At 40.7% G+C, this 21,371-nt stretch overlaps 1 protein-coding gene across 3 annotated transcripts in view; it reads left to right on the top strand.

The window, feature by feature from the left end:
- The first annotated feature begins 287 nt into the window (after positions 1-287).
- The window catches only part of BMAL1 (basic helix-loop-helix ARNT like 1), a 53,949-nt gene continuing 32,865 nt past the window's right edge, over positions 288-21,371 (top strand). For 2 of the 3 annotated variants that reach the window (XM_087744507.1, XM_087744494.1), the window contains exon 1: positions 398-552. The gene's annotated coding sequence lies outside the window, so the exon portion shown is untranslated. The other variant, XM_087744499.1, reaches the window with a different exon arrangement.

Here is a 21,371-nt window from a genome sequence, read left to right as displayed (position 1 = left end):
ACGCAGAAGCACTGAGGCGGCGGAGGGAGGGAGCGGGAGCCGCCGCGTGCGGCCGCAGCCGAACCAGCCCCGACCCCGCCACATCCGGGTCCCGCGCGGTGCCCCACGCCCCCCCCCCCCCCCCCCGCCCCACCACCGCGCACGCGCCCCTCCCTCCGCCCGTCAGCTCCGCTCTCGGCCGGGGGGCGGGATCAAATCTCCCAGCCGCCTTTCTGATTGGCTCCCACTCCAGCAGCGCCCGGGGATTAGCTGCCGTTCCGGAGGGCGGGCGTTGCCCGCCTGCTGGCCGGCCATTGGGCGAGTCCGCCGGGGAGCCGCTCGCCCGTTGGCGGGCGGGCGCGTCCGGTCCGGGGCCGGAGGAGGGTGCCATTGGCTGGAAAGTAGGTTAGTGGTGCGCCGTTGGGTGGCAAGCCAGGCGGAAAGTAGGTCAGGGACGGGGGCTGCCAGCGCCGGGCGCCGCTCCGGGCGTGCAGCGCCTTGCCGGGGGACGGCGACCCCCTCCCCGCCTGCCGGCTCGGGCGCGGCGCGGTGAGGGGGCGCGCGGAGCTCGCGGTGAGCCGTTAACGCGCGGTGGGCGACCGTTGGGGGGGGGAAGGGGGGGAGGCGCTGACGGGTGGTGGGCTGCTGGGGGAGGGCGGTCCGCGTCCCCGGCTGAGGAGACGGCAGCCCCCTGGTGGGTGGGGGGAGGCCGGTCAGTGGCCCCCCCCGCCCCGGGCCGCCACCTCGCCGGAGCTGCCTCCTCCGGCAGGCCCTGGGGAGCTGCCTGACCCGGGAGGGGTTGGGGGCTGCGGCCTCCCCGCTGGGAGGGGGCCGGAACGGGAGGGGGGGGGCAGCGGGACCCCGCGGCGGCGGTGCCGGGCTGTGTCCCTTGGAGCTGGCGGCGGGGCGGGGGGGCCGCGAACGGAGCGGCCCCGGTACGGACCGCCTCGGCGGTGTGACGGGACCCGGAGGTGACGGGGCCGTTTGCAGCCGGCCCCGGGCCCGCTGCCGGCGCGGCAGCTCGTCCGGATCCTGAGGGCAGAGCCGGGGCCGGGGGTCTTGCTGTGGGTGCATCCTCGGCTCGGCGGAGGGGGAGGAAAGGGGCAAAAATGGGAGTCCAGGAGCTCGGTGGAGGCAATGCCAGGCTTGTTCCTCCTCCCAGGTTTCAGTTAGCCTCCTCCTCAGGGACATGGAGGCTGAGGTAAGACACTGAGCAGATGTTGGTGCTCCTTCCCCTGCAACAGGCATGGGTCCCTTCAGCATCTGTCCCGTAGCTGATCCCTTGGATCTTCTTCAGTAAATCAGGTGCCTTGTGATAAAGTCTGCTTTAGGTGAGGCCCGAGGAGTGTGTGTATTAAACACCAAAATGATGGTAGCAGTTGGTAATTTCTATGGGTTGTGACTGTTGTACAGAGGCCAGTCCTACCTGTAGACAACTACAGCTAACTCGCCAGTCCCACAACCGGGGGGTTCTCCGCTTCCTAACAGTGCAGCACAGTTACCTCGTGAATGCTTTATGGTGAACCCTAGGGTCCTGAGGCAGCCCTCCCTGGTGCAGCACACTTACCTCCTGAATGCTTTACAGTGAACCCTGGGGTCCTGAGGCAGCCCTCCCTGGTGCGGTTACTTCTCGGGCTGTTTCTGACAGCTGCATGTGTATCTTTGCTGTCAACAGGAGAATGAACGTTTTTCTTTGACAGTGAACGTAGAATACTGGGAGTGTTAAGGTGGCTTCCCAAGATTAGGATTTTGCGCTTGGGGAGGCAGGGGAATCAGTTTGCATTTTTAATTGCTGAGGTTTCTGTTACTCCGGTGCCTCAATTATAACAGCTTTGGAAAGATTTTAGTACTTGAAAACAACGGTGAAGAAACAAGTGGGTGTGTTTTCGTGCTTTTGAAGCAAATATGCTTACAGCAATTTTTAAGTATTTTCTTAGTATCTGAGGTAGAAAGGGTCAACTGCAGAGAGCAATCTTTTTAAACAATTATGAATCTAATCTCTACAAAATTCATTCAGCCTTTAAGTAGATTTTTTTTCAAAATGCTGGTCCTTGAACATTCAAAGTGAAACTACATTATCCTTTTTTTTAATAGGTTAGTATTAAAGTACCTGTTCTGCCTGTTTAGTATATCTTTTATCAAAAAGACTTTTTAAATGGGAGTGACTGATAATACACAGGCTGCAGCTAGGTTTGTAGGGGGGAAAAAAAGAAAGATTGTTTGTTTTAATTAACTATTAATGCTGGCTAACTGTCTCTGTACATGGTCTTGCAGAAGGCTGAGGTTAAACTCTGCCCTCAAAAGAATGTATGTTTTGTATGCTCTAGGAATATGCAAATGTAAATAGCTATTTGAAGTGCCAGAAACTGTAGACCTCTGATCTGAATATTCTAAACCACAGTTGCCTATTAAGGGGAAAGTCTTTACTACTTCTGGGTTTTGTGGGTTTGTATTTCTCATGACCATTCATGGTTTTTTATGCTTACTTGTTGAAATGGGGTGTGTAAAATAACCCAGTAAAATATTGTGGTTATATATGCTGTTTTATCCTGTATTCTCTTCCACACTATGCGTTTCCATTGTCTGTCTGTGTGACAGTTGTGGTGTGTGGTGCTGTGTAGACTCAAGGTCTGTAACAAAAGTACATTGGGAGACTGCCTGGACAAGAAAGAAGTACCACAGAGAACCTAGGGATAGCTGTTTCGTTTTGTTCTTCCCTGCAAGGCCCTTTGGGGGGACAGGGGGGTGTCAGTAAACTAACTTAGCTGTAGTTGGGATTACAACAAAGCCAGAGCTGAAGTTAGGACCTGCTACCAAATCACTCTCACTGCCTGCTACCAAGAGACCTGCTGTATTTGGGGACCGTTGCTAAGGATGTATTAGGAGAGTGATGTTTGTAGGGGGTTTTTATTGGAGACTTTTTTTTTCTTCAAATACCTGCTCTCGAGGATTCTTTTGGGAAACCAGGAATAGGAACAGGGGAACATTAATTGCATTTGTTTGGCAGAGCTTCAAGTTGCATGCAGTTTCTTAGCACTGTGCAAGACTGATGACAAAGCTGAGACCTAATGTGATAGCGGCTGCCTGCGTGCTGCAGATGAGTAAGACGTTTTTCAAAGTGAATTGATATCAAGCATGCTGGAAATACCAAGAGACATGTAGGTTAATTAATTTAGATGAGTACAGAAGCGCTGTTTTCATGCTCATACTCAATGTTTTAAGCTGTTTTCAGCACAGAGCCAATTGTCTGTGTGGTTACACTTTGACAGGAGGTACAGGAGAACCTGAAGGAATACATTGTTGTTAAGTAAAACAAAGTGAATTTGGTGCATCCCTTAGTGGCTTTCTTTTTTTACTTCTGTAACTTGTATGCTTTCTATTTTTAAGCTGTATCATCAGTTTTGTCCATAGTTCTGCTTTTGAAAGAGAGCAGAAAAGTTGTAAAAAGCAGCTACCTATATCCCAAAGTATTAGAAAGTTTAAAGTTTGCTAAAGTTAGTTGTCTTCAGGAAAAGATGTGTAAAGACATGTAATATGGAAATGATTACAAAGAGAAACGCAAAATAAATACATATTTTTAAGCTTGCATAGCTTCCTTGTTCTCAGTAAGTTTACAGAATGCAAAGAATACTTAAGGTTTCTCTATTTACTTTAATAGATTAAACATGTTTTGAAACTTTCATTTTTGGCTATCATCATACTTGGAAAACTTCAGACTAAAAATAATTGGTTTTGATAAATGTAGTAGCTGAGATGATACTGGCTGGAACTCAGCACCAACTTTTGCAGTTAGTTGTTGAAAGGTCTGCTTGATCAGCCCATAGAAATTAGGGTCTGTGTTTTAGAGGTGCTTGAAGATGCAAATAAGGTGTTTTGTAGCATTTTCAAAAGCAGCGAAAGAGCTTTCAATCTGGGTCTTCCAGTCTTTTAAAAAGCTGTTGTAGGTTTTAGATAATGGACTAAAAAAGCAAAGCAGAGGTATACTCTGCCTGTTGTGTATATATATATGTGTTTGCATATATATATGCATGTGTATGTGGTAGTCTTGCATTGCAGTAGTAAATATGTTGCAGGTTCAGTTAGATCACATGCAAACCGGTGACTTTTGCATACTCTTGTGGTGTTATGTAGGTGAAACTCAAGACACTGAAACAGAATACAGAATGATGCACTTACAAATGAGAATGCTTGTCTTTTTAAGAGTCAGCATATTGAGTTATTTAGAAAGCCTACTGAAGTTTTGTTTGCAATTTTTTTTTTTGTGGAAGAGATCCCAGTTGTAATTATCAAATTGTTTTTATCTGTATTTAATCACTTTGAATATCGTCGAATAACCTGTGGTGTATATTTAATTGAACTTTACATTGAATGAGGTGGATATTGCGGTGAATAACTCGCTGGCATGAACTGCGTATTGCACCTGTCTTTTTTTACCTTAATTTGTTGGAAAAAATGCAGTAAGGCTACTTATCCAAGGCCCAGACTTCATCTCCTTGGAAACCTGATCTTTCACCAGATGTTGAGAAATGTAATTTCTTTTTTAATCCACTCTGCAGAAGAACGCAGATCAAAACAGCATCTTCAGGCTTTGGTAGTCTGGAATATTCATTAACTAAAAAAATAGTCTGACATTTCAGTCTTTGTCCCAAAGAAGATTGATAGCTTCTGTTGCATTTGATATTATTTCAAATTTATTTTAGCTGTTGCTAAAATTCCTGTAGTGGTTGTATAGTTCAATTCAAGAACTGGCTGATAATGCCTTCTTCGTGTGTACGGTGCAGGACTGTCTGTGTTCCCTGCCCCTTTCTTGTCTGCAAGGATTCATCTTTCTTCTCTATGTTCAGGGCCTCTTTTCTCCCTTGCAGCTGCAAAAAGATATTTCTTAGCGAAGGCATACAGAATCTGTAACCTTTTCAGTCTCCTGCCATTTGAGAAGCTGTTATTCAGTGTCTCTGATGTCAGACGCACTTCTAGGTCAGCTGCTGGTGTTAGAACAACTTGTGACCCTGAGCTGAAGCCACGTTGTAGTTTAGTAGGTTGGTCTTCTGTAGGAATGGTGCCAGTAGGCTACTTATAGAGCAAGAAATATCGTTGACAGGATTTTAGAATGGTGAAATAACAAGCCACATTTCTTGTGGTCTGAGATGTTGATGTTCTCTACTAACTTTAAAGAGACCCATTCATATGAATATAAGCAGTTGAGGAAGATGGTTGTAGTTGTCATGTTTGTTTTGACAGTATTTTCCTTGCAAATGTTAGTAGGCTCTATTTTCCACAGGTACAAGGCAATTTAGTGGCACGTCGTGTAAAGGAAGCAGCAAACGTATTGCTAAATCCTTAACGATGCTTACTTGGTGTGGCTGTGATGGCAATACATCTTCCAATGTGCTGTTGCTGTCATGCTGGGGAGGATATGTGGGGAATTCCAAAGCAGTGTGTATTGGCATCGTGTCTCTCAATTCACCTTAATAGGAAGGCGTTTTGTAGTAAGACACATATGCTTATTCAATTGCAGCCGTTTACCATAATTCCTTTCCGTGTCAGCTAAAAATAAGTTAATGGAATCCATGTATTTTAAAGATTGGATGTGGTCTTGATACAGGACTACTCAGAAAACTCTAAATTAGCCTTGTCCATTTGGAATTGATGTAGGTTTTGGAGGGAGAATGAAATAAGGCTATCAGAGAACTCAGAAATGAGTAGTATTCTTGATCTGAAGCTCTTTTTATTTTGGAAACTTCCTCAAAGTGGCTTTGCCTTTTCTAGTTTGTCTAACAGAAAAGGACAAGATCAGAAAGACTTTGGTAGAAGTTGCTAAATAATGCTGTACTACAGAATATTAATGGGGTGAAGTGAGAAGGAAGAGTTACTTCCTAGAAAAAACAGGAGAAAATGAAACTAATATACTTTTATTTTAACTTTTTTTGAAGAATGTATTTCTGTCTTTAAAACTGGTAGTTTTATAGTTTCCTTGAACAGGTTCGGCTGGTTTTTTTTCTTGAACTGTTTTGAATTGATTTCTCTTTGTTATTTGGAGCATTATGAAATTTAGGACTTCTGTTCCAATTTGAACCAAAACTATATAGTAAAAAGTAATAAAACTTTTATCCTTTATGTTGCATGTATGCGTTGTAGTTGTGTTGAGTGACAGCAAAATGGCTTTGGTTCGAGTAATACTATTTCTAACCTTCACTTGAGGACCTTTTGATAATTGTATTTTAAATCCCCCTGAGATTTGGGCTTTATGCTGCAGTTTGGCTACCGGCATATTAGTTTTAGTATAACCTTTTAAAATAGCATTTATTTTGCCTGTAGACTTGAATGGCCTAGTCATTTTTCAGGGATAAATTATGGGGTCCAGAATACATTGCAAAAAAAATCAGATGTTAGTCTTTGAGGTTTATGTTAGAATGTGTTTTCTGACCTTGCTTTGACCGTGTTGGGTTTTCCAGTTTGCAGTTCTAGAGTTGTTGAGTGCAAAACAGGACACTTATTTATTCCTCTGTTCCCTTTCCCAATATGTTTTGTTGCCAAGCCATTTCATGTAATCTTTGAATTTGCGTTTACAGGTTGGGTTGTTATAGATCAAATGAATTCACTGAGTTTAGGAAAAAAAGTCAGTGTTAACACTGCGCTGTCAACATACCTCAGAATATTTTTTGTTATACTCAGGATATGGCCCAAATTTGTAAATCCAGAAACTTACTTAAGTTTGACCTCAGAAGGCTCTGGTATCTAGATTTTTTTTTTTCCTTAATGGTCTGTTAGAGCCTCAGAACATTAGGCAAACTTGCTGTCCTAGAGTAACATTATACTGTAGTTTTAATTTATATCTAGCTTAGACTGGCTTTTTGAGTTTTGAAAAGTCTTCATCACCTTAATTTTTAAAATCTAAGTTAAATTTTATGATGTTAGATGCTGTAAAAAATTTACATTTACAGAACTTTTATTTCAATTAACAGTTTTTTGCATAGTATTTGATTTCTAGTGATCTTACATGAAAATAGGAAATTTTAAATGAAGTCTGTTATAGCTCTTCATTCTCACAGTGCCATTTTTAGTGACAAATTGTGCATGAAGAGAAGTTATGCATTAGCTTGGAAGTTTTTTATTACAAATAATGTAGTTGTTCCCTATTTTTTTTAGAATTTATCCTATTTCTCTTATTTTAAAGTATTCTTTTGCTGCAATGACCAAATTAGCCACTGAATATTACAGTTTGTTTTAGAAACCTGTCAAGTCAGTTCAGTGACTTCTTAGAGGGATTTGTCACATAAAAACATCAGTGCCCTCCAGTCGTTAAAGAGCAATCTGTTCAAAATGTTGTCAAATGCTTGCCATGGAGTTCGGGTCCAAATTCTAGAAGTTGTAGAAGTTATTTGTATTTTGGAAATACAAGGCCAGGAATTGGATGTTCCTATTTTTAATAGGAAGAGAGAAATAAGAGCAATAAGTTTATGCAGGTTTGGGTTTATACTGGAATTTTCTGTTTCACCTCTGTTAGAAATTCCAGGGCTCTTACAGAATTTATTTTTTTTCACATCTGAGACCTATACCACTTGGTCAGCTTCTCTGGACTGGGAACAGTCTGAAGAAAGATGGGTATTTCCCTATTACAGCATTTAAAAATCTAGTTCAGTCTGTTTAAGATATCCCAGCTGGCACTAAAGAGTTCTCAATTACTGCATTTGGCATTATTTGTTGAATGAAGTAATTCCTGTCCTAATTTATCTGACTTGACCATGAGACTCTTCCATAACAAATGCCTGCTTTATTTTCTTAGCTGGAGTAGCTCTTTATTCATCTTACTCTAATGCTGTTGTCATCATCAAGAATAAGATGATGGGGGCGGGGGGGGGGGGGGAATAGAGGAGAACATTACAGCAGTTGGCTGTTGTAGAAACTGATGTTTCTACATTCCCGTTCCTGGCAGAGATTAAAATTTGCTCTGAGCTGGTAAATGGATAACAATTGTATACGGCTGATTCCACCATGTGAGTTTTCTGACTGTGTCCTTTATATCTATGTCCCTCCCAAGAATTCTAGTCTGACTGATGAATTTTTGGAGACTTTCAAGGACCTGTGTGGGAAATGCCACTGTTCAGGGCAGTATCACCAAGGCTGTGCTCAGGTAGTTGGGCAGGACAAAAAGCAAAAACCTATGGCCAAAAAGAATTCTCTGGTTTTGGTGCCCAGCAGTTTGTCCTATAGTGACACACGAATCCTTTTTGACATCCATCAACAGTTGGATGTACCTGACGGTAGTTTTGATGATCATTTGAACTGGATTGCTATGGACAAAGTAGCTCCCATCAACGCTCCAGCTCCTTCCTGGCAAACCATTTCCATCCATGTATCCTGTCCCTCTGCTCTGTGGTGGCATATGTGTTTGGGCAAAGGTACTGGACTGGGGAATCTGCTGTGGCTCAAGGATAACTTATTTTCACTGACACCATACACCTTGTGGCTTCATAAATATCTGTGGTTTTGTAGGTTAGGAAACAGCACAGTTCACAAAATGATTAGTCCTGAAGGAGAGGTGGGAGAGGCAATAAGTGTGAAGAGTGCTGTTTTAAATATGTTACATTGCAACCTTGACGTGGAGAAGAGGAATTACGGCAGAATATTTTTGGATTAAGCTGTGTTGGGTCATTTCTTTCATAAATCTACACAAAAATTTGAAAAAAAAAAAAAAATGTGCTTTTGATATTGATACCCAGAAGCCAGAAGAATAAACACCTCTTTACTTTCATCTCTGGAGCTGCGCAATGGAGCTTTTCACTGTTTTTTGCACCATTTTAAAAATTCTTTTTCATAACAAGAAAGAGTAATTCAGCTAGACGTCTGACTCTTTTTCCCTTTCCCCTGACTGGCCCATGTGCTTCTGGGTTTCCAGATGAATAAAAATAGAAGTGTTTCAGATACACAAATCTCTCGGAGGCTCATTCACCACAATCATTTGAATTTACCGAAGCTGAACACTCACGTGTCCAAGTTGTTGTCAAACTGATAATTTATCTAAAAATGGCAGAGACCCAGCAGTGTCTCCAGTTAGGCTTGCCAGGAAATCTGGAGGAAATGGAATATAGGAAGGAGACGAAAAGGAAGAAAATTTTCTTTTCCACCAAGGCAATATACGGTTTGGACTTCAGTTTAATAATTATGCACACCTCTGCTCCCTTTCAGGGTGGGGAGCTGTCTGTTTAAAAAAAAAATAATCTTGAGTTGCTGTTTAAGAATGATTCTCTAACTTGGCGTAAATCTCCTCTTGCTGTAGTTTGTCTACATATTCTGTTTTCTGGAAGGAAAACTCTCTAAAACCTACTCAGGTTTCCCTTTAGAGAAATGTTGGCACCTTAGTTTGTTCTCGATGTTCTTATCAAATAGCTTTTCAGGAGAATTGTCCTTGTGTTCAGTGACATGAAAATCTGTTTTCTGTATGGCTATGATGTACACTTTTTGAAAAGATTTACTAAAATTTTGAAGATAATTTGGAATATAAATAGAAAGTAAGGAAAGGTTTAAGTCAACAGACAAGAGGAGAATCTGTGCCTTCTAATTAAAATGAATTAATGACTTTTTTTTCCCCCTAGAGCATATGAACGCTAATAAGGACCAAATAGTTGAACATCTCAGAAGCAGGATAAAAAAAAAAATCCTCCATGCAACAAAAAAGTGAGGAAAAGGTGCCTATTGGTATCTCATTAGAGACCTAGTTAGCATTGTAGCATATAGACGATTTTCTGTCTCTAGGTGAACTGGTCATTATCCAGCCTTAACAAGAGTTTTGAGGTTCCTTTAAATGCTTAAGTTAGTCTATCAGAGTTCTGAGTGCTTTTTAAGCAAAATTAATGTGCCTTTTAGAACAAGATTTGCTCAGGCAAGTAGTTAAGCCTCATGGTGTGCTGTAAAACTTGGGTAATCTACTTCCTTTGGCACGGCTTTCAGATGCATACTTCTTATTTTTTAAAACAAATATTTTGTCAGTCATCTGATTTGTCTTCTAGTTTTAGAATATTTCTGTGGCTTGCTAGTTCCCTGCAGCCCTAAACATACTGGAATGATGGTGTCCTCTGACAAACCTGGGAAAGCACTGGTTTCTGTTATTTGTCAGTGGAACCTATCTTTCCATTTTTCTGCTGAATTTTGTTTGGTGACTTTGGAAAACCTGGTAACCGGTCTTTTAACTGGTCTCTGACTTTATTTATCAAAAAAAAAAAATGTTTTTCCCCCTTAGAGCTGCGTGTGTGTGGCTTTTCGTTATCCTCTTGTCTCAGTTCTGTGAGCGCTTTGTTTGCTTGTGTGTGTGTTTTGTGGTGATGGCGGTGTTTTGGAATGATACTGTGTTGGCAACCAGGTCAGAGAATAATATTGGTACAAGTTCTCAGGTTTGTTTGTAGAAGGAGCTGGCGAGTGGATTTCGGAGAATTTCAGGAAGCAGAAAAAGGAACTTTCCTGGCCTTCCAACACCTGGAAGAACCTTGATGGACCAGCAGGTTTCTACTTAAAGAAGAAACATTAGGGATAAACAGGTTAACTTTAATTTCCCTTTCTAGCAAACCTAATTGCATGTTGTAGTGAAGCACCATAGTTTTCTACCTTCAAATACAACACAACATAGCCCTTCTAACTCCTCCCTGTGATGTAATTTGGCTGAGTCTTTGTTTGTTTGGCAACAGTATGTAAGTTTTTCTTCAATCATTCTTTATGGTGTAGTTCTGTATTTTCCACGCATCCTTCCAAAAGTGTACTCATCAGAATCTTTTCCACATGTGAGCTAATCATTGTCTTCCACCCTTAAAAGGGGTGGGCAGTTAGTTCCTGCTGGCTTCCTGTATTCTTGTGTTCCACTTATCTTCACGGTTTTCACATTCCTGCTTCTCAGTCTGTAAACGTCAGTCATCTCAATACAATTATATTTTGATGTTTTTATGTACCATTCTAATACAGAACAATGTTTCTTAAGCCTAACTTACCTGGATGTTGAATAGCATTCATACAGGTTCTTTCTTGACTGTGCTCCTATGTTAGAGATTGATTTGTTTTAACTCGAGTGTTGATAAAAGAGGCTCCTATAGAAGGAGTAAATTTATTTGAATCAGCAGCTCACAAAAAAACCAAAACCAAACAGCCGCTTTTCAGACCGTTTCTTGAATATTTCTATTACACTGGAGGCTTTGTAGGCTTATTCTTGCTATAGTATCCCTATAGAAGTTAACTTGTGTGTTCTCATGTTCAGATGTGTGTTTGCTAGGTAAGTTTATATGTACACTTACTGTTGAGCTCATCATCTCTCCCCCTCCTTTGTACAATGCTGGTACTTGTTTGACTCCCTGAATCACCTTAGTGTGATCTACTCAGACTTGTAGATTTTTTTAAAACTTATTTTTTGGCAGGATTAGTTTTAATCTATTTTGGATCTCTGAACACTTACTTCAGTGTGGGTTTAGGTGAGTGCCAGTGCTGTATGGGAGTATGCAGCTGAAAGATGAAGCTAGGAGGTTAACAACTCTTGCAGTCACACTTCAGTTACAAAGGGCTAAATGGTTAGATTTGCAACTTCTCATCTAATAAAAAAAAAAGTAAGAATTCTGTCACATGCATCTCCCAAAGAGAGGTCTATGCTGCACTGTAAAAATCAATGTAGTCCCATATTAAATAAACTAGCTAACTGATTCATACAGTTAAGGTTTGTGATCTAAGCAAGGATTAGTCAGGAACATTGATTCTGGCAATTTCCACCTGGCTTCATCCCTGATGTTATGCTAGTCAGGATCTGTATCAACTATATGATGGCAGAAGAGACTCTTATTGGTGAGAGGGCCAAGTGGTGCAGGTTGGCCTGTTCAGTTATCAGTCCAACAGCCTGTGTGGCTTGGTAAGATCTTGCTTAAGAAATATATGAGCCATTTCTAACTAGCTGCCAAACAGTTACATATCTGTATATCACACTTGTAAGATGAAGGTTTGAAGTGGCTGAGGGTGGGAGGACGTTACTGGTTGGCAGTTCCCGGTGCAATGCTACAGAGAAGTGGACAAATGACTTTTTTTTTTTTTTTTTTTTTTGCTTGGTAAACAAGGATATCAAGCTGGATACAAAAGTAGTTTGATCTATGTATGATGTTAATGATGTCATAATTTTAGTACTTTCCTGTACTTTATAAAGTGCTTATAGAAAACTGAAAAGCGTTCAAGGGATGAACTGTGTTTTGCAAACACAGCCTTACAGTGGGAGATCAAACAAATGCAGCTGAAGTTAGTTAAAGGAGGAAAAAGCAATTCACTGAATTCATCTTTCAGTTAATGACCTGATGAGGTTACCTGGTAGGAGAAAATGAAATGAAGTTTAGTAGCCAATAGGTGACCTACTCAAATTCAAAGTAGAAAAGTTGGAAGTTTTGAACAAGAAGAACTAAGCTTTGGAACAGAAAAAATAGGAGGAGGGTAATAGATTCTTGCAACATATCAGTTCATCCAGGATATCTTTCTCAAATAAACTTTGGCCTGAATTACAGCATATCAGTTTGTTGTATAAAATAGTAGATGAGGTTACCTCCTATTGCGGAGGAGATCAGAATACATGATCATACAAGGGAGCAAATCTGAGTGAATCTGGTATCAGTATTAAGATAAAACTTACATACTTTTCTCTACGCTGCAATGTGCTTGAGTAGAAGGAAGCTGAGGGACACACAGCTTTAATCAGACTTTGAAGGAGAGGGAAGGCCAGAAAAACTTGTAGCAGAGAGGAGGGGACCATCTATAAAGACTCTTGCAACCTTTCTTCAAAACAACTTAAGGTTAAAAATACTACTGGGGATTCTCATATTGTTATTTTGTAAGGCATAGATAAAATGTAATATCTAAGAGTTTTGTTCAGCAATGCTAAAAAGCAAAGCAAACCTCACCTTCGATCTGTAATCTTGCTAATTAAGGGGGGCAAAATACAACTTCTCTGTTTCGAAATAAGAATATCAAGTTCTAATACCAATGATTTCTACAAGAACAACATTTCAAGCGCTGATACTTGATGGAGGCAAAAGGGGGAGAGAAACCTGAAGGGTTGATGTCCGTATTCAGCAAAAAAAGATGTAGTGATTTAACATGAAGATAATGGAAGGACATTTATATTTGTTGGTGAAGTTACTCAAAGTAAATATTTTGTGTTTAGTCAGTTACTTCAGAATTTATTGACTAGAAACTTAAGCTTGTACCTCTAGGGACAAAGAATAAATTCAACACATATGGAAGAGGAGACAGAACCCTTGAAGACAGCTGAAGGGGCTTTAGCAGATATCCTTAAAAAACATTTCAGCTGAGCACCAGATGAGGGACTGAGGCAAACACACGTAGAAAAAGGGTATGTATTTCTCTGGTGAAGTCAAGGCAAAATAGTGCATGAGACTGTAGATCATGTTCTGAAATGAACATCGCAGAAAAATAGGACTCTGAAAAAAGCCAGAAATATTTATATCTAGTGGCTAGTATATGATCCCCTGAGATACGTGATTCTTTTCTATTCTATTCTAAGCATGTTTGGTTGACGTTTTCCCCATGTGTTATCAGTAACAGTTTCCCTACTTTGCTGGCTCCTTTGGCCTCTTTAAAAGACAATAGTAAGCTCTGCTTGATGATTTGAAGTTTAATTTCATACTGTAAGCAAGACTTCGGGTAAGTGGAGAACTGTGTGTATTAATTGAAGTGCTTAGCAAGGTGAAGTGTGCGACGGCCATCCTGGGTGTTTGTTTTGGGTGGTTTGTGCCTACTGAATTTTACATTCCTGCTCAGTGCTATTGTTTCTAGCCACTGCATAGGAATTTAGTTGTTTAAACTGGGTTTGAAATTCCACTTATGAAAGCAGATACCTAACATATAAATCTTGTTTCCTGTATTAGACTATTTTTCCTAATAAGCTAAGCTTTTACATTTGCCTTGCTAAACTTGGTGTAATGTATACTGACTGAATTTAAATCTTCCACCTGGTGTTAAGTGATGTTATAGTGATAACTGCAGGTTAGTTGACTTAAACCAGAGGTAACGTAGAAAAGTTTTTTGAGGATGTTGTACGCTTTATACTTCACTATTGGTGTTCCATGTATGTCATTCTTGTAAGTAGAAATTTTCTCTGAATACTTAAAAATTGAGATAATGTTCTTTTGCTAATACTGAAAGAAGGCAAGAGTGACCTGTTGCATGCTGTAATGAAGACCCAGTTCCTCTAGAGTCCCGTCTGGAGCGGTGGCTGTGAGTGGCTGCCTGGTGAAGAGTAAGATTAGGGCAACCATGTGTCCTCTCATACTGGCCCACAGTTATTTTCGGCTCAGGGACTTTACCACCACATCTGGCTTGTGACCCTCAGCAGAATTCCTTTCCATGAACTGGTCCTACCTCTCTTTGGAAACCACACGAACTTCTAGCCTTCCTGTTATTTGGCAGAGGGTTTCCACAGCCTACCACCTCATGTGTGAAGAGCTGTGTTGTTTTCAACCTTTCAGCCGAGCTTTGTTTGATGTCCTTGTGACATTTGATGATTTTGTAGACCTTGGTCCTGTTGATTTTCTAAGCTGAAGAGTACTAGCTTGCTTCATTGTTCCTTATACAGAACTCATTGCCCGTCTTGTTCCACTGAGCAAAACTGGAAAGTTTTCCATTTTCTAATAAATTTAATTGCTGTGGATTTATTGGATGATATCCAAGTCATCCTCCGTACTGTTCAGGAGCTGTAAATAATTATGAGCGTTTGTAAGTGGTAACTAAGGGACTGTATTATTAATATTTGGCACAAGCCTGCTACTTGCGGAAATAAGATCATCTAAACCTACTTAAACTTTTTGTGGAGGAATGTGAACTGTCTAGTGATCCTTCCTAGGTCTTTTGGGATCGGACTGCGTAGGTCGTGGAATGTTCTCTTTTGGAATAAAACAATGGGTTGGAAAAACTTCTGCTTGCAACTGTTAGTCAGATGTCCCTTTGCTCTGTATTGTATCCCCTCTTCATTTGGAGGGGGAGGGAGTTGTTGCATGGGTGGATCTTTGATCCAAGGAAAAGCAATCATTAAAAAAAAAAATAAAAAATGCAGCCTTCAGTTTTACCAGGAGTCCTTTTGTGGTGTGTGTGTGTGTCTGTGTTTTGTTTTGTTTTTTTCTGAGCAAGTTTTCTTTCTCTTTTGCCCATGTTTGGTGTTGGCATGATTTTTTATCTGTTTTTTTCCTGTGGATGACATGCTGTTCTTCTGCATTTGCTGTCTTTTTCTCTTTTTTTTTTTTTTTTTGGTAACAGTCGAGATGTCTGCATAGCATAGGGACCCTATTCAGTGAATTGCTAGTGCTCCCTGATCATTACTCTGCCTGTATTAAGGGCTGTCTTGATTTGGTAATGTCAGTCTTTGTTCTAAATACCACAGTAATTTTAAAACACTTTTTCAGTTTCAGTTGTAATGTAAAAGCATTCAGACTTCACTGTTGATTTAAATTAGAAATCATAGGTTTAAAACCTGCCTGGAAAAACAGAAGTCTGAGGCTTGCATCCGGATGTACCTCTGGCAGCTGAATGTCACAGGTTTGGAAATTTGATGGTTCAATGTCAGCATTAATGTATAGACACACAAAAAAAAGAAACGTGTTTCATCAGCCATTTCTGTAAAGGGCTTTCCTATTGCTGTAGGCCTTTCTCAAGAAAATAAAACTTATACTCCTACTGAAGCAATGAATACAGAGTAGATAGGAATGCTCATCTACTGGGCTTATATATTCATAACTTGTCATTCACAAAAGAACAAACTCCTGAGCAGAGAAAATGTCATAGTGCAGGCGTGCATCAGTAGAAGGGTGTCAGCACACTTTGCCTTGCTCAAACCGTGCAGGGATTTGCATGTTGAAACCAAATCCTGCTGGAGTGCTGTGAATAAGCTGAAAGTGCAGTTAAGGGATATAACAGGGATATTGTAACCACTCACTGCAGTTGAAAGGGACAGTTCTGCCCCTTCCCCTCTTCTGGTGTGTCTCGCCCCCTTGCGTTGCGCTGGTTCTGGGTATCATCTGGCCTTTCAACCTAAGATGGTTGAGCTTGTTAAATCCCCAGCAGACTGTGCTTTCTGTCAAGTTACTCTTATTCAGCCTGATGAGCAGATTGATTCGACACACTGTACAGACAGGCTCTGGGGACTGTATAAAGTCTGTGCTGGAGTACTGGAAGGGAAATCTGGGGGAAGGGGGACAAGGAAGAGAAGAAAAAAGGGAGTGAAGCCACCCCTTTGATGACACTAAAATGTTATATCAGCTGTTCTGTGGAACTTTACTGTGAGGTTTTCAACAGTACCTCGTGCTTATTCTGGGCTAGGCAACTACTTTTTCCAAGCCATATAGCTGTTATTGAGGTACGTACTGCTCTGGACATGAATGTAAAAGGAAATATTCTGCATGGTTTCTCCCTAAATTATCACTTGATTTGCTCCACCAAGTCTTACTTTGAATGCTGTGATTTACAAAGCCTCGGAAGCAAACATTTCCCAGATGCTGGCTTCAGTGAAGTGCACACTGTGCGGTATTTGGGGCTCACCTTGGAGATGTGTCACATTGCACAGAAATTCCAGTTTATCCAAGTAAAAGAGAAGGAAACATAAAAAGTAGCTAGTGCTGTGGCAGAAGCTGCCAAGAGTATGTCACTTATGCATTCAGTATGTGGTACGATGACACATCTAACTTTACTTTTAATGTCCTGTTAAAGGACTTCTTTTAATTGTCATTTTGGTTTCACAATCATTTGAAACTGGTGAAAGTATGATGTGAGACTAGAAGAAGCCGTCCTGCGGTCACGCTTGCCTTGTGCTCTGGCAGTACTAAGCATGACTGTTGGTTGAGCAGTTGAATGGGTAGTTTTCAGCTATAGCAATTCTGCTCCTAATGCACTGGATCAATATTAGCGCTGGCCCTAGGGAAGTGTTGGGAACTTGCCCTACTTCTTAGTGTTCCCTATTGCTGCGGTTCCTAACTGCTTTATGTGAATCTCTCGGAAGAGCAGAGTATTGGATAATGCCACAGTATGAGCTGTCATAACTCTGAAATGCTGCCTTTCTTAGCGTTAGCAGCAGATTGCTCATTTAAAAACCAGGATTTCGGGAATGGGGGAGGGTATTATTTCTGAAGCATTGAACAAGACTGGAAATGGCATGTGTATCTTTTTTTGAGGTTTGTGTCTTTGCATGTTTTGTGGAAACCGTGCAAGTGTTGAATTGTTGCAGTGTCTCAGTTTTCACTACTTTGATTTGGATTTAACTGGCAAATAGTGTGACTTCAGGAAACCAAACCGCTGAGCTTATTTATGTTAGTGTTTATTGTTGCTCCACATATATCAAAGGGACTCCAGGTGCAGAGACAAGTAGCTGAGGCTATTTGCATGAGTGTGAGTGGGGAGGGGTTATTTTCTTAAAATGGGAAGTTTGTAAACAATTCTAACTTGCAAATTTCTCCATTTCCACACATAAACTTTGTTAACTTAACACATACAGTAGCTATGCCATCATTGTATGTTCATCTGCATCTTTTTTTTTTTAGCAGACTACCTACTCATATACTTAACAAAAAGCTGTGATGCTTTCCTATCCAAAAACCAGTGCTGTAGTGGGAGAACAAAAATGAAGTTGAGCCTCTAATGTAATACTGAGATAGTCTGAAGGAAGAAATATTGATGTTCACATGGATGTGATGCATATGTGTTTGACAGCTGATTTTGTGTAAAGCTAAGTCAAAAAAAGCTTTTAAGAAACCAGTGGGGAAAAATGAACCTGTCAGGGGTGTGTGTGCTAGAGGATACAGTAGAGAGGCAGCCGAGTGGGGAATACCCCAGCTTGGTTCCAGGCAGGCTGAGAATATCTTCCTTTTCCCAAGGCTTACTTTAGGATCGAAGGGGAACTGACAGCCTGTCAGCTTGTCTTTGTCAGGCTGGCAGAGTGCTGAGAGCAGGGACAGCTTCTTCCAGACAGCGATGGCATTTAGCAGGACCAGAGGGAGTGTGCAAAAACTGGAAATGAAAGTATAAGGTATAAATATAACCACCTGTGTCTGCACTCCTTGTTGTGATATTTTTGCCCTGTTGTTTCTATGCTTTGTTCCCTGAAGATATAAACTCTTCAGTTGTAGTTTGTTTGGCAATAGATCTCTGAATGAAAGATCTCACACATGCCAGATGCGTTTGCGTTTGTTGTAGTAATAATGTGCCTGGAAAACACAATCAACTGTATGCAGTATGTCTAACAATATTTGGACCAGGTGATTCAGCCCAAAGGAGAATGCAGGAAACTAGGTTTGTCACCTTAATAAATGCACTTCAGAGACTAAAAGAAATGTGTAGTGGTTCAACCTATTAAACTGAAAAATGGCTAACATCCCTGAATGCATAAACTTTAAAAGTCAAGTGAGGAAATATTACTTGGGGAGTATTAGTCATGCCAGAGTGTGAATGTATTGTCTAGTTTTGATGCCTACAATACTCCAGTATGAGGAGGGGAGAAGAAAATGAAAACCTGACAAAAGCACAGAAGGATTTGGTGAGTGGAAGCTGGAGTAACTGATGGAGTACTAAAATAGTGCTTTGCCAGTGAGACGAGTGGATTGGGCTGAAGCTTGTTCTCACTTGAAATCTTTAAATCAAGACATCCTATTGCAAGTTATATTAAAGCACAAGCAGCTGTTGTAAGCTTGAGGAAGAAATCCTAGAATGGGTTCCATGGTGTGCCAAATCACCAATCGGACTGGATAAGCTTTAGAGCGGGGTCTGAAAATACAGCTTCTACCTTTGAAGTAAATGAAAGTGTTTTGCTAGACTGGTATTTCATATGGATACCTTCTAGAAGACACATTTCTTAGAACTACTTCTGAGAGGATTTTGCCTTCTTGCCATTGAAAGACAACTTTGGCTATTATGAACTACAGGAAGAATATTTGCCAAATTATTGAGGATACAGGAGCTTCACTTAGCTACAGCAAGGAAATTAAACTTGCCCAGAGCATGTCATGGTCATAATAATACTTACAGTGAACAGTTAGGCTTTAGGACACTCGTAAGCTCTAAATTAGAAGATGTATATTTAACTGCATGAAACTTTGCTTGTTCAGTTTGGGTAATTGGAGGGTGAAAATATCCTTAAAACTTGTATCTAAGGCACCTGTCTGCTGTAAACTAGTGCTCATATTTAGAAGTCAGATGAAATCATGGAACAGAAAGCTGCATCTTTTGGACTGCAAGTGCAAAAGGTAGCCATTGGCAGTGGTGAGTTAAATTCACACTGTTTGTGTAAACATGAGGAGTGAGTTAAGTAGCTTACCTACTTGTTATCTTGTATGCTTCTCCTGCTCTGGAAATGTCAGTCCAGGTTGTGTACAGTCCTCTTAAGGAGAAATTTCTAGTTTTCTAAAAATTTTTGCTTTGAAGTTGACTCTGCAGTGCAGCACAAGATAAGACATCTTGTTTTGTTGACAGATCAGAAGCAATGTGTACAACTTGGGAGACTTCACAGAACCACTGCCGCCTCAATTGAGAGGGTTTTTGTTGTTTTTTTGTTGTGTTGTTTTTTTTTTAAGGTTTCTGATCAAAGCACACTGGGAGTACATAAGCTACTAAAGAAGTCAGTAGTAACTTTGATTAGGTTTTTACTTAAAGCATATTAATGCTGGCTAATTGACTTACCCACATGGTAGGATGGATTTCCCTCTGTCTTTCAGCCCCCCCCCCCCCCCCAATTGCTTGGATGGCCTGGGGTTGATGAACAAGGTTGTGAAACAGTACATCCTTCACACATTGGAGGCTGGACCTGCCTTGGAAACAATTTGAGAACTGCAACTAAGTTTATATTTCAGTAATTGAGCGAGAATTTTTTTTTTAACTTTAACTGTGTATGGGTCTGTCATTACTAACAGAATAATGAATTTTGGTGTTAAATGAGCAGAATTAGATATCTGGCCCAAAGGACTTAAAGTTTCTGTTGTCTATTAATTTTAAGTCCTCCCCCCCCAATTTTGTTGAAAATATGATACTTTGTTCCTTCCCACACATGCACAAAGTCTTCTAAAGGATTGGAATGAATGAATATTAGATACTACAGCTTAACATAGATTTTTGTGAACTTACTTTACCAGCATTTAACATTGGTGGACCATATTTTTAAACGTAAAATATAATTAGTTTGTTCTATAACTTACACTACAGAAATTCTGGGATGCTGTGCTGAACAAAATGTATGTAGCATTGTCTTAAAGTTGGTTTGATTGGTTTGATTTTTTTTTTTTTTTAATTGTAAATAATCAAAACACTTATGATATTGAGCTCGGTTCTTTTCCTACAAGCAGCTGTTCTTGGACTAACTGATTTTTATTCCATTTTGATTGTATCCATTTCCAGTGAAATCAAACTGGATGTTTTTGATCCACAGGACCTGTTGAAATAAGGCATCCAAAGGCATGAAGGAGTGTGCTAATGGAGAGTGGATCTTGCGTTGATAATTATACCTGGGTGTAATTCTTAATGTAATTTTTCTTACTCTTTGTAGGAGATCGGCGGTTATCTTACAGATTTTGTATGACAGCTATACTTTTTTTTGTAAAAGCCTCCTTAAAATATCCGTCTTCTTGACATTTGAGATGAAATCTGAAAATATGTTCCTAGAATACCTGTGAGGATCTTGGTGTGTCTGTAAAATGTCATAAGGCACCCAGTAAAATGTTTGCACAGCTCTGAGGCAGAATTCACGGGTTCCTGCTTTAAGCAGAGACATCTGAACTGGTTACTCTCATTCTGGCCACTGTGGCTGAGCTTAGGAATTACTTCAGCACTGATACAGTTACATGCAGTATCTAGTGATGTGAGGACCAGTACTTTTTGCTTCCAGAAGCCTACAGAGAGGCTATAATTTGCTTCATGTGTAGGTAACAGCCGTGTTTAGTAGGTGTGCTGCAGAAATCCCTTGAAACCTGGTGTTCCAAGAAAGGCGTGTCCGTGTTATTTTCCCTGTGGAAGCAGTTTCTGGAAACCTAAGAAGAACATGTATTCGAGAATTGGTTATTGAAGCAGGCCAAGTTCTTTTGGTAACAGCAGCATCTTAGTACTGATTTCCAAGAGTGTGCATCACCACCTGTTTACAAAGGCTTGATTAGTTCCTTTGTGATGTTTCCTCTTGATGGCTGCCCAAAATGAAATACCTGAACAGGCCAACATAAGCTTACTTCAAAGAATAAGAGCTCAGAGAGTCTCATCTTGGCTGACGAGAACCTTCTACTAGATCAGGCTTTCAATAATGACTGCAAACTAGCAAGCTGTGTTGAAACACTTTTTTAGCTGGGATTCATGGAATAAGTAGAGAGGCAAATGGTCTTGAGACGAGAGAGGAAATGAAGTCTCCT

Source organism: Nipponia nippon, unplaced genomic scaffold (genome assembly GCF_047370975.1).
Source record: "Nipponia nippon isolate SJK-2023a ecotype South Korea unplaced genomic scaffold, ASM4737097v1 scaffold_10, whole genome shotgun sequence".
NCBI classification, from domain to species: domain Eukaryota; kingdom Metazoa; phylum Chordata; class Aves; order Pelecaniformes; family Threskiornithidae; genus Nipponia; species Nipponia nippon.
This window is presented reverse-complemented; position numbering and strand designations above follow the sequence as displayed.